The following is a 14,689-nucleotide window of genomic DNA, read 5'->3' as shown; positions in this document are numbered from 1 at the left end:
ACCTTATAAAGGGAGTGAGTGATGTATCATTGTCGACCATTTTCCCCTGACAGGGCCGCAGCCGGAGGGCAACACAGATCCCTCTCTTCACTTTCTTTTCTGTTCCAGATCTGTGTGTGTGTGTGTGTGTGTGTGTGTGTGTGTGTGGGCTCCTCTGGTCTCCAGAGTGGTAATATTCAGAGACATTCAGAGGCAAGCCTTGCCGTGCCATGCCAAGCTAACACCCTGACATTGTCGTGACATTTCCCTCCTGCTGGCTCCTACCAGCCTGCCTGCTTAGCCTTTTCTGTGTGTGTGTGTGTGTGTGTGTGTGTGTGTGTGTGTGTGTGTGATGACACACATGCGCACACACACACCTATAAATATATGTGCAACATATATGAGAAATAGAGAGAATAAAAGATCAAAAAAGATTAACAGTACATGCAAAGAATATACAGCAGATGATTTGCCAAAGCCAATGTTAATGAATATGTATATAAACATAAAGGTGCCGCAGATTTTTCACATCAGAATTCTTTGTATTCTTTGTATAAGACCAGCAAGTCATGTGTATTCAGGGTTCATTTAATGCTAAAAAAAAAAAGCCCCAATCTTGCATATTTGTGTGAGATCTCATCAAAATGACTTTAAAATCAGTTGTCGTTAATATATTCAAATAAACAATCAGTGAAATGACATTTAGCCTTAAAAAATACATGTAACCAACCAACCTGCAACGTGTCTTTGACTCAATAATTGAGCTCAGTTTTGTAGCAGCTAGAACATGCACACAGGGATCTACGACCACATGTAGGCGTTTTGAAGAGATCTGATAGTGTTTTTCCATCTGGAATACACGTTTTCACCCTCAAGGTTGTTAAAGCCAGCAGTCAACACATCTGTATTATCAAACAAAAAATACAAAGGTTCAATCACACACAGAAATCCCACTTAGCAATCAAACGGCCAATAACAGCAGGGACGAATGACTTCTGAAGTCTGTTCGTCCTACGGTGTGGCTACGACCACCCGGGATCAACCGGACCTTCTGACGCCGGCACAATTGCTGAAAGTCATTCAAGGTTGCGCCTGCAAATTTGCTGCACACTTTGATGATACCCTGCAATCAGTTGCTATCTTTGAGGTTAAGTGACCCGTACCAGCCAATAAAAGGGAAAGTGAGGACAGAAGGGAACCTCAAAGCATCGACCACATTAAAACTTTGCAGCTTATGATAAAAGCACATGTGCTAACGGGCTTTCCTACATGCAGCTGTACTCAAAATTATTCAGCCCCCATTGATAAATTAGGTGTATTGGCAAAATTTTGAAATATCTCAACACATCCAACATAAGGCATAAGCCTGGAGTTCCTGGTTGTGTGTGGAGCATGTGTGTGTGTGTGTGTGTGTGTGTGTGTGTCTGTGGATTGATCAGCCTAACATTTTTTAATGTACACTTTTTAAAATAGAGTAGGGGCCGCAAGTGATCAACAGCTGCTACAGATTTCACATTACAGAGCAAAAGGCATTCGGCTATAGGCTAAAGTCAAGCCTTACCTCGGCTCTTGCAGGCCTCAGTTTAGCATTTGTTTTAGCTCCAAAACTGACATCCATAAAAAAAAAGGTGGTCTTGTTTTGAACCAGAGCATATGCAGGTTAGTTAAATGCCCGATATATATTATGATCCACAAAGGTTAAACTTGATGTGACATGACTAATTCTCCATAATAATTCTGTTTGCTGCCATCTTGACTGTAAGTTACAGTATACAGTGAATACAGGTTGAGTCTGCACTCTACTGAGTGCACTTTTCTAGTTGTATACAGTAAATACAGGAACTAGAGAAACTGATGTTCTATTCTACTGACATTGAAAAGCGAGCTGGCAGACACCCATTCATCTATATATTCCATTCATCCGTTTAGCAGGTAAAATGTAAAGCACCTTGGTCAACCCAACACTTGGTCAGGCTCCTCTTAATCTGCAATCTCTGCAAAGAAAAACTTAGTGCACCGTAGTAGTAGTAGTTTCCCTGAGTCCAGACAGTTGGAGCAGCTCTGGGGATTGGACTATTTTGGCACTAAAGAGTGTGAGCAGTCATGGCTGACAATCTTGCAGAAATACTGAGTCTCACAACCTGATTTGGTGGTCCGGTACTCTGTAGACCGTTACACTTTGCAGAACTCTGTGTGCCGTAGGGAGATGAAGTGGTAGATGGAAGGAGGAAGCTTAGAAACACTGAGCTGGCAGCCAAGGTTAGAAAGTCTCCATAAGCCCTGAACAAGTTGGGCACCGCAGGCACATCCACAAGTAGTTTACTCAGTTAGGTTGGGATTTGAGTTGGGCGATTACAGCATGGACATGAGATCAGGCTCTGACTGAAAACTGGTAGAACAGCGAGTGGAGCTTCGAACATTCAGATCTAAGATAGCACTCGTAGTTTTGTGTTTTTCCAGTTTATTCGGAACTTCAAAGGAATATGAGATTTAAATTTTTTGGTATTAGTCCAAAGTGACTCAAGGCAAGTGTGCACATATACTTAAAAGGCACCCTTCACTAAGTTTACACATCAAATTCAATTTGCTTGTCATATCTGGAGGGAAATTCCCAAAGCTAAAACGAGATAGATGGAGGCCTAAGTTTTGTGATATGTGCCTGTATGAGCGTAGCACTATTGACACTGACTACTGACCATTGAAAGTGCAGTACTAAATCAGTGCATTACCTCTTTTATCTTTATTCATGTTATTCATGCTATTTTGATTCTACATTTCCTCTATGGTGAATGTAAGCCCAATATTCAGTACCCTCTTTCAGCTCGGTGTTTGGTCTCCACCAGCTCCTGGGGGAAGCATCTGTCTGTTCGGCTGCTATACGCTCCGCTATGTTCATCAGCTGGTCACTACATTCTGTATAGTGGGTTTACCAGAATATCTGATGCCTGCTGCAGCCAGACACGCTGACAAGAGAGTGAACAAAAACACTAGTTGTCAGTTGTCACTACAGAGCCCTGTAAAACGGAGGGGAGCAGCAGGTTTAATGATCATTTCTGTAGGTTCATCACTCCTTTTACATTATTTCTACATTGTTATCTGATGCATCACAGACAGGCTTGTCTTGTCGAGTAGATCGGTACTATAGTGCCAAACTACATGCCTGCTGCACAGGGTGGGCTAAAAGCCCAATGTCATGACTACCTGTCAGTCAGCACAAGCCAGATTATCAGGTACAGTACTAGTTGGGTTTAACCCTTTATCGGGCAAGGGACCATATTTGGTAACTTAAGTGGGAGTTCAAAATGGCCGCCCCTTTTCCTCACCATGAGGCAGTAGAACTACCAGATTTCTCCAAACCAATCAGCGACAATCAGGCTACATGACAGACCGGCAAGAAACCATATATGGTAACTTCACTGACCTTGATTTTCACCATAACATTTAAGATTTTTTGAAAAACTCACAAAAGTCAAAAAAGAAAAAAAGTCTGACCACCAGTAATGGTCTAGGGTTGAAATGTTGAATTTCTAAGTATTTCAATGAGTGCCCTATAAAGGGTTAAACTCTAAACTACCGCCGCCACACTAGCTACAGTAATGGTTTGAAATTGTTACACAAGTTTTTAACCACACCGACTCGGAGTGTCTGTTGATAGTCAGCCTGCTCACACTGCAACAAATCACTTTCCTTCGCAGGACTTCAGAGCGCTGAATTATTTATACCTTTTCGGCGTAAATTATGCAGAAGCACGTTTATGGGTGTTACAGTGGGGGCAACTCCAAGAGCATTAGCTGTGGTAGTCAACACGTCACACTGGGGTTGAGGGCGTTAAACTTTAACCATGCAGAGAGTCAATATCAACCTTCCAAGAATGTCCGAGGGCTCCGATACTTTTATGTGCTGACATCAACTCTGACAGAACGATGTGCAGGTTACTGACTTTGCTCTATTTTTGGCAGCGGGAACTCATGAACATGTTTCTCAGCTCCTGCAGCATTTTATAGTTAAGTTTAGTATCCTGTTCCCCCCATATAGTCTTGTGAGTTTCACACCTTCGAGGTGATAAAAAAACATGTGAAAGTTTTGAGAGACTTTGACAGTCTAAAGCTGGAAACCAGGGACATTTCATCTAGCTTTTTGGAAAAATAAAACAACAATCTGAGGGAGATCCATGCCGGTTCAATAAAACGTTCCAGTGTACAGGACCTTTTCTTACATTTAGCCACAATGGTCAGCCATCCGATCAGCTCGGTGCTGCCGATTGTGATATTAGTTAGAAGGACATCCTTAATATAAATGAGTTGAGTGGTTAAACAGCAGTGTAGCTTCTGTGAATGTCAGTCTAATCAGTGCGTGAGGGTGGTTTAAACCCGCAGCTCAAAGTTAAATGTGCTGCAGTTAACTGGCTAATACCACTTTAATACCATACAAACTAAGACATAGGCCAGATAATTGTGCATTAGCATAAAAAGATGAGAGCCATTTGCTTAAACTGATCTGCTGATCCTCACGTAGCTACTGTCACTTTTGTTATCATTCTGGGATTAGTGATGTGTGCCATGCTTGGTAGCAGGCTCTGTGTGTGAAGATACAGAAGTACAGTGTAATAAAGGTTGTCAGCGTTCTCATGGTTGTTCCAACAGCTGTTTTTAAAAACAAAAACAAAAAAAACAACCTCTCTGAAGGCTTTTTCTGGTTTCATCAGGTCTGCTTTTAACTTCTTCCATTCTTATCATTTCTTTGCACCTTGCTAAAAACAGTATCAATAGGTTTTTGGACCACTTGGAGGCAGTAGAACAAGCTCTACACACAGCATTGACAGACTCACACATCCAACATACACAAACATTAATATTCACCTGGAGTTGTATTTTTAGATTGATCTGATCAATGTAAGTCCAATATACCAATATGTTTAGCTCTGTTTCAGTCCCCACAAACTCCTGAGGGAAATACCTGGCCTTTTTGCTGCTAAATTCCACTTACCTTGGTAAGTATAGTGGCGTCAATAGAGCTTTATGAAAACAGCAGCCTTTTGTGGCTGGAAACACAACTGACAAGAGTGACCCAAAACAGTCACACCTGTACAACCAAAAACAGTGAGCTGAAAGATGCTAACACATTACTGAGGCTGAGGGAAGCTGCAGAGTGGGGTGATAATTCCTGTTCCTCTTCACACAAAAGGAGCAGATACCAGTCCTGCTGCTGGGCTGATGCCCTTCTTGCGACGGCACGTATGAATGCGCCATCCTGGAGGAACTGGACTTCCTGTGCAACCTGAATGGGCTGCAGGTACCGCCTCCTGCTGCCAGCAGTGACAAGGACACCAGCAAAAGGCAAAACTAGAGAGGAATCAGTCATAAGGAGAGAGCAACAGTCTGCAGCCACCACCTGCAAAACCATTTCCTTTTTGGGGGCTGTCTAGCTGTTGCCTCTCCAGTGCACCTCTTCTACTTTGATTTGCACCAAAACAGGTGAAATTGATTCACAGTCGCTTCCTAACTGGACAGATTGATATCCCTGAGGTTTGATTGACATGGTGTTAAACTGATGATTAAGTGCTCCCTTAATTTTTGGAGCAGTGTAGTATGTTTAGAGTAGAAGAGTATAATTGCTATTCATCATGCAATAAGAACACAGGGTAGTCGGCTACAGCTAATACCTGCAAACAGGAAGCATGATATTCTATCATCTACATTCTCCCTCCGCACAGTGGGTGCTGAAGTGATATCATCGATGCAATGATTCACAGGGTGGGAATGAATCATTGTGTTGTTTTCGATAATCTCTCATTGACAAAATAACCATTCTAGGAAAGAAAATTAATGCAGACACGGTAGACTGTGCACAAACTGTACATGAGCCAATGAAAAAGCTGAGAGAATGGCTCCGATGGCTCTAATGTCACACTGTGAATAATATATTCTCTCCTTCCTACAGCCTTCGTTTTCCCACCAGTCCTCTGTCATCATCGCCGAGTTTATTCACATCAGCCTGGTGGTAAAATCGGTGCTCGGCTAATGATGCTTCTCCTCTCACTGACCTTTCTTGCTGCAGAGTGAACGACGAGGTGACGTGTAAATAGAGCTGCGATGACATATCGGCCTCTGCAGTGCTTTTCTAAAGTGACTGGTTATCTCTCACACACACACACACACACACACACACACACACACACACACACACAGTAGTAGGCCTCACCTTCTACATCTCATCCACATAAATATGTTAGTTTATCAGCTGCAGAGCACACACCTTCCTGTGACAACTTCCTGTCTAACCGGTAACAAATGCAGGTTACAAGAGTGCAACGTGTGTGTGTGTGTGTGTGTGTGTGCATGTGTAGATAAAGGCTGGGCGCACACACACACACACACGCACGCACGCACGCACGCACGCATGGTATAGATTGGAGAGATTCCAGCAGCGGGATGACCTGGTGCTTCAGAGATAATGTCCATCAGGTCAGAGGTTATAGGTTCAATCTCCGCACGATCATATCTGCTGATTTACTGTAGGAACATACAGCGACTCTTGTTGATTCATTGTCCAATACGACACAACATAACTGCGCGGATGTGATAGCATTGGTGATCAATACAGCAATGCGGTCTTTTATGAGGGCGCAGACCCACGGATCGGAGGTGCAAACAAGCGTATCGAGCCACCGAGAGAAGAACTTCTCAAAGAAAACTGCCTGAAAGGAAAAGTAGTTTAAAGTGAAAGTAGTTTATTCGTTTGTAGATCATTAAACGGGGGCGCGGTGGTGCAGTGGTTTGCACTGTTGCCTCACACACGCTCTTGTGTGGAGACGTGCAGGTTAGATTACTCTAAACTGTGCGTGGGAGTGGTTGTCAGGCCTGTGATTGGCTGGCCAGGATAAGCAGTACAGACAATGGATGGAAGTCTAAAATCACTCAAATGCAAAAAATAAAGGAAAAAAAATGATATTTCAAAAACAGCACCATTTTAAACAGCGTAAACAACGTTACCATAGTGTTGTTTTTCTCATGTTTCTTATAATTAGCATTTCATGAGCCTGCTTGCTGTAAACCGCTTTGCACTGAGGAGAATCTGTGTGAATATTCCATCAGTCAATCCAGGTATTTTCCATACACCCAGGTAGATTTTGGAAATAAGTCACAGCTGAAAATAATAATCTTTAACCAGTCTGTTTGCCACGTTGGTTGCATCGAGATCTCACGCACGGCAGGGAAGAAAGTCCCTGATGCGTCGCATAGGAAAATGTGGTAGAGCTGCAACATGTTTCTGTGTTCTAGAAAAGTTGAAGGGAAACAGCAAAAGCTTGAAAACTCTTCAGATAAAGGACAAGTTTCACCATTGTGTCACTTATACATGCGTTTTTGAACACAGTGTCTTCTTTGTTGCTGCTAAGGTGGGTGATAACTGCAAGGTGGGTGTCCCCCCCCCACCAACAGGGATGAAGGGCAACAATGGGCCTTTTTCACAGAGGACATTTTGCTTTCTCACAGTAGGAAATGCACAGGTGTAGATTATCAAATGCATGATGGCTGAACTCCATTTAGCTGCTTCAGTTTCCGGGTGCTGGCTCACCGTCACAGCTTACTGGGACAGAGCCATCGCTAATGCCATTAGCCTATCACCTGAGCTTTTCCCACTAGGACAAGTCAAAAAGCCCATTCCACTGTGGCAACCAAACTTGGACAAGCCACACGGACTTAAGCTTCATAGGAGTGGTTTCAGTTTAAAAAGCATGATGACTGACTGGTTTGGCAAATGCACGTCTGGTTAATCTTCCCACCTCCACCGAACTGCGGTGCACGGCCCCTTCTCTAAGGCTCTCTGTGGGACGCGTCGAGCACAATCTCCCATGCAGAAGTAAATGAAGGCAAACAGGGTCAGCACAACAGTTGCTAACTTCAAAACAAGACTTAACTTAACTTAACTTATTTCCTGGATTTGGATGTTCTGGGAGCCTGTAGCACCACCTACATGTTTTTAATTATTCCACAGAGAACATCTACTTGTAGTGCACGCTGTTTCTCGGCTAAGAGACCTGTCGTCAAACAGTAATTGAATTTGGAGCTGCTCAGCCTCGCTGACAACATCCACAGAAGTCTGTTGCAGTGTTACGGCGACAGTGGAACATGTGGAAATAATCGCAAAGTTTTAAAAAGTATTTGGGTTCATCTCTCTATCTTTGAAATCTGATATCAGGACCACACTTCAGAAATCCCACAGCAGTTGAACCTTAAGCCGTTTCCTGCAGCGTCTGTTTGATGCTCAGTCCACCTGATTAGGACATTTGTCTTCTCACATACTGTCCAGCTCCTCCAGGTAATGTCGACATAAGTTGAGGGCTGCGGTGCATGTGTGAAAGCCACCTTAGTGTGTGAAATGTTGGTGGAGCTGCTGCTCCGTGCCGTCTTACCTCTTCACCTTTTCATTTCCCTCCTCCAGTGGGCTGAGACGTGGAGGCTGGGAGGCCACCGGGGGGAATGTCAGGGATGATCGCAACTTTGTCCCCAGACATGACAGTGTTTCCAAACACTGCTGCTGCAGGAAATGTGCTCACCGTTTGATGCTTCTTGTGCCATACAAAATAGTTCAAATTGTAGAAATGTAGTCTATCCGCCACTACGGTCCAGACTGAAAGATCTCAACAACCATTGAATGGATGGTCAAGTCGCCCTGACTTATTACATGTGTAATATATCTGTTGATTCCCTGAGTTTTCATATAATGCCACGATCAGGTCGGGTTTTTTTTTATTTCATTCCAATATTTTGATTTATGACCAAATACCTGCAAAACTAATGTCATTCTCATCGGCTTCAGGTTTACTCTCTGTTTAATTTTAATTAGAGGATGTTAGCTATGCTAACAGGCTAAAGTTTAAACTAAGATGGTTAAATAAAGTTTTATAACTCGGTTCAGGAACAAGGCCTCATTTCTGTACCAAAGTATTTAAGCTCCACATATCCGTGTCTTCCCCCTCTGAATCTGGACTCACACGACCAGCTACTAACTGGCATCGCCATCACTCACCACCACCATGGATCAGGAGCTCTTCCTCCACCCTTCAGACAGCGATCCCAAAGAAGATCAGCCCCCTCCTCAAGTTTCAGAGTCTCCTCCATCCTTCGGCGGCCCCGGCTGGGCTCAGCTGTCCACAATCCACCGCGCTTTCATCCTCCGACGGCTCCAACGATGTCGGACCTTCATCTACCAGCACCAGAGGAAGATCCCGGCTTCAGAGTCCAACAGATGTCGCTCCCTCCAGACGTCTCTCTCCGACCCGCTCAAGATCCGGGCACCGACAGGTGAAGCACACCTGGCCGTCATTCCGACCGTCACTCACCTACAAACATTTCCCGGCGGATCGTCGCTGGCCAGAAGCTCTCCACCAGCGCAGCATCCCTTCCCGCCGTCCTGACAGTCAGGTAAAACTTTTCAAACTTTTCACCGACTCCCATCAAAACAAAACTCTCCCTCCAAATATCTCGAGCACTTCCGGGTTCCCTGCTGCGCGTCCGCGGCAACGCCGGTGACGTCATGTCGCATCCCACCTGGGCCGAAGAAGCCCCGCCCTCCACAGCAGGTCATATCTCACCCTGCACAAACTCTCCCTGTTCCAGAGCCTCCTCATCCCTCTGTTTCCCTCCAACCTTCACTCACAGCCCGATCACACAACATGCATCCCTCCATCCTTCCTCTTCCCTTTCTTCTGCCCTTCTTATCCCTTCTTCCGTCGCCACTTCACCTGTGGCTGCCACCACCACACCAGCCTTCCCAGCACCACCCACTGCACCCACTCCAACCATACATCTCTGCTTCTTTAAATGCACCCCTCTTCCCCACAGCTCCGCCCGCAGCCGTTCCCACTTGTCTCCCTCCATCTTGCAGTTTCACCTAAGCCACCGTTTTATGAAATCACTTGTTAAGTACTTAAATGCTCCCGTAATGTTCCCCAGTATAAGATGAATATCATGTTGAACATTGCGTGTAAGAGGAGAAATGAAAAGGAATCCTGTTAAGCCAGCAGTGAAAACACAGAACTCTCCGGAGCTCCCTGACTAAATGTCCCTTGTTGTTGGCCATCTAAATGACAGCTTAGCTGTAAAGAGGATTAACTGAGATTAGCTTCAATACCTGTAACAGTCGGCTGATGAAAAGGTGAAAAGGTGAAGATACAGTAGAGTTGATTGATTACTTTCTATGTTGTCTTGATGTTTAACATACACAGTGTGCTGGATGTGATCCATCACCGCTCAGTTCACTCTTACTGGGAAAGTTACATGGATTTGAATGTCTGCGTTTAATTAAACTTGATGCAATTCAATTTATGTTATCGACTCACACTATTAAGTCTAACTACTTTTCTTTTCAGGCCTAACAAGTCACATCAAACATCATCATCATCATCACCATCATCATCTATATCATGAGGTGTTAACATTAGGGTGAAAACATACATTTACAAGCAGAACTTATTGGAAACATCAAAATGTTCTGTTCTGTGCACAAGAACATAGAAGTCCTGTTGAGCAGCAAACTAAAACCTGGTTTAAAAAAACCAATGATTATGAAAAATGCATGTCATTTGTGTCGATGCCTTTTTATATGTATATGTGATAACAGTGCGTCTACTCAGTTGTAGTAATCTCAGATAAAACCAACACCTCAGTTAAAACCACCTAGATGAGTCTATTCACACCCACTCCTGCCTGAAATTCACCTCAAAGACACAGAGAACCTTAAAGCAGGTGTTCGGAGGCTCCAGTAATGTCATCACATCCCAAAGTAACTCCAGTCCGGTACGGGCTGCCGTGGTGACTTGTGTGGCTCAGCTGAGTTTTTAAGCGTTGCGCTGCCACAGCAGTTGCTTCAGCGGTATTTGTTTAGGATTCTCCACATCAATGGAAATGACAGTGTGTTTGATCTTCGTATCTCTGTTCCGTGTCCAAATGCTCCTGTGTTGTTTATGACTTGGGTCCAAATCAGTCGGCCCTTTTCTGACTTCATCCTGGAATCAAACATTTCCGCCGGCCTCCACTTCACAAAGAGCGGCTTCAAAGTCGGTGGACACACGAGAGGGGCGGCAGTGGGTGTCAGTCAGTATTTCATTAGAGCAGAGAATAGTAGTTAAATCACAGAATTATACATTTTCCAATAACCTGGTAGATAATACTGAGACCCTGTCTAGCCTAATGAGGCATGGCCTTTGGTTATCCTGGGGTTATGGCTGAAATCTAAATTAATGCAACCATATTGGTATGAAATTAAACTGGCTGCTCATTGATTTTGGAAGTCATTTCCGAGCTGTACTGATTGCTTTCAAGGCTTTGGCAAAGTCAATTTTCGAGGCCAAATTTCTTGATAACACAGAGACTTAAGACTTATCCAAGCCAGAGTCATCTCCACAATGAGCTGGTCCCTTGTTTGTTGCCAGGAGGCAACTTCATGTACCAGTAGACCCTAGATATTACTGAATTTACGGGGATTAGGAAGCCAACTCTTGATTTTGCTCCACAAATCCGAGGAATGGATGCAATGAGGGCAGAAGCTGAACTAGAGCCTGTGCAGGGCTTTGTGTCTTTGCAATGAAGAGTGTGAATAGGAATTATAATTCTCAGCGTCTCTCCACCGTCTCTCGCAGACTGTCTGACAGGCAGCAGAGTTGATAGCAGCAGGGTTTGGGCTGAGGGACTCAGGGAAAGCCTGTAGCATGCATTCCAAACAAGACCAGGCCACACTTTAAATTAAAGTAAGACCCAGCAAAAGCCCTGTGAGAGACAGAACAAAACAAAGTGGAGGTGGGTAGTTTCTGGCATCACTCACTGCAGTTTGGGGATCAATACACAAGTTTGCGTCCTCATTGAAAAGAGGCGGTAAAATGAAGTGCAAAGTTCTGACTGCACCTTTATTAGAGATGCCAGTGACCGTCTTTGCATACTTATCAATACACCTTGTATAACAATCTGTATCATTGAGCTCCAATTCCCCAAAGTCATTTGATTCTCATGCACACAATGAACAATACGCTCCATTGTGGAAAATATTGACCATAGCAAATGGAAATGCTAATACAAAATTCCCTCAAGCACAGAGCTGTTCCTACGCAGCAGCATGTGCAGACACAATGATTAAAATATGACATCTCTCGCCACTAAAATTGGGCTGCTGCAGAGAATCTGCAAACAAAAGCATAAAAAAGGCCGGGAACATGAAGCAGCAGCTACAACAGCCAAAACCAACCCGGGAATGGAAGATAAAAAAATAAAAAATTCAGATAAGAACCTGATAAAGCAGCAAACTCCTGCAGCAAATATAAGCGCTACAGATTATAATCAGATTAAAAAAAAAAAAAAGGATGGAGATAGTTGAGTATAATCAAGGAATCAGTGACACTTACAAATGACTTCATAATGAACGTCTGCGAGATAAAAGCCAATAAAGATAACAGCACGCTGTTGATAAAAGAAAAATGGTTTGCAGACATCTTCAGGCTGCGAGCGGAGCAAGGTGTGTCCTAACTGCTGCCCAATTAGCCTAATTATCACCAATTATCTGTTTCAAATTGCTTGCTGTCAGTTTGGAAAGTCCATAATCAAGATGAACAGCACAACAGATGATTATAGCGTACTGTAAAGGTTGCCATTATAGTCATCATCTCTAAACTGTCTTCCCCTCTGAGGTCGAGTCAGCTCCTGTGACGATAATGAGGTTTTCAAAGCTAATTGAAATAAACAGCCCATTATGACAAAATGAACAGGTCGGTTGGTTCTGTAGGAGAAACGTGCAGGTCAAACTAAACAGTGAGTGATGGCCGGACAAGTGAAACAGATAGGTCAACAGGGACGGACAGGCTTCTGGACTCTGGCCACACAAATGAAAAGTTGTCCGTTGGCGACCTTAACTCTCATGTTAAATATGTCTATATGTTTTTAACAGGTCAACCACACACTGACATTCTCCTTTAAACCCCTCAGATCGTTTTATTTGAATAATTCTCGGAGGCAAAACCTTCCAGTAATTTACAAGAAGTAAGCGAAGAAGAGAGAAAAGTCAGAAAAAATCATCTAAATTTGAGTAGCAGGGTAATGATTTTTTTTTTTTTCTTTTTCTTAGTGTCCCATTAATCATCTCGAGAGCTCTCAGATTTAACCTGCCCACCAGGCTGGGGGGGGGACCACTGGTGTGTAACTAATTCGTAGTTAATGGGTAGGGTGCTTTCACAAATGTCTCATAGCATTAACAATGTAAAACATATCAGCTTGCAAACATACTGACGCCCCAAACATAACCAGCAGAAAACTGATGTCATCTCCAGGTAGATTACACATCTCATAACAACCTTTATGAAAAAAAAAAGGTAAAAATTAGGTTTAAATTGGCACAAGTCACAGGTGAGCTTCTTGTTTTCATTTCAACAAACACTAATAGAGTCATATTTAGTTAAGATACAGATGATAATCTGGCACCGGCGATATTTGTCGGTTGATTTGGAAAAAGGAGCATCCAGCTCTGACTAAAAGTGATCTGTGATCTTAGTGAATCCATTCATTATCAACCTGGAACCTGATGTAAAAATTTGAACCTGCTATCGGAGTAAATTTCTAGCCATCATCCTACATCATCACACAGCAAAGACCCAAATCGTGTTATTCCAGTAAATAAAGGCTGCAGGTATAGACTGAGCTGTCAGCCGAAGTAGAACTAAATGCAGTTTTACTGAGCGTGAAAGCACGGATGTTTAGGACGATCGTGGAATCGACGCGTTTCCACGTCTGTTTTTACCTCTTAACACCATGAGTTTTTATGTAACGGCTCCTATTTTCTCTGTGGTGACTCGCCGGGTTTAAAATGCCCCGGTAGTAAAGTTTTGTTCTTTTCTTGACATAGAGACAAAACTTCTGTCTTTGTCTCTCTTTTCTTAAAAAGGTCAGCTGTCCCCCCCCCAGCCTGCTTTAGCTGGTACACTGCCAGGCTGTTCAAGTGTTTTAAAATAAAAAATAAATAAATAAAAAAAGGGGGTCAGATGTCCCCTCACTCCACAGAAATTTGTACAGTTCCGTGAACTGCGAAGCGGGCTGTTTGGAGCTAGAGGTGCCATCCATCTAGCAGGGAGGAGCATTCATTTCTCTCAGCAAAGTCGAGTTCCATCACAGTGTCCTGAAGAAAAAAAAAACAAAAAAAAACTTCTAGATCCTCTGCAGCTCTGACAGATTACAGCCCACCACTGTCTCTCCCCACTAAATCAATCTCCTGCTCTCTTATGCTCTGCACAGCGCTCTGCTCAACACAAGCAGCGTCCACACGGATTCAGCTGATGAAAACGCCGCGCGGCTGCTGACAGACACGTCTGATATGGGTCGTATCATAGTCCCACCGCTGCCACGCGGGCTTCTTTCTTGGATCTCCAATCTCAAACTCTGGAAACTAGTGCAGAGAGTAACATCTGGCAACAGCTTGACATTCAGTTTTTATCCACAAAGCAGATTGGCAGAGAGCAAATGCAACGGGAGACGCCACACAGCCAAAATAATGGTGCATGATATGCGGTAAAGGACAAAACAGACTTATTCTCATTCCTCTTACCCATAAATTAGCCTAAAAACGTCCATGTCAACAAGACAGGCCACTTGTAAATACATAGCTTTGACTCAGGGATTTCAATCAATCAGTCAATCTTTATTTATGTAGCACCAAGTGTGATCTCAAGACG

This window comes from Pempheris klunzingeri, chromosome 18 (genome assembly GCF_042242105.1).
Source record: "Pempheris klunzingeri isolate RE-2024b chromosome 18, fPemKlu1.hap1, whole genome shotgun sequence".
In the NCBI taxonomy this organism is placed as follows: domain Eukaryota; kingdom Metazoa; phylum Chordata; class Actinopteri; order Acropomatiformes; family Pempheridae; genus Pempheris; species Pempheris klunzingeri.
The sequence above is the reverse complement of the archived record's forward strand: the minus strand, read 5'-3'. Positions refer to the sequence as shown.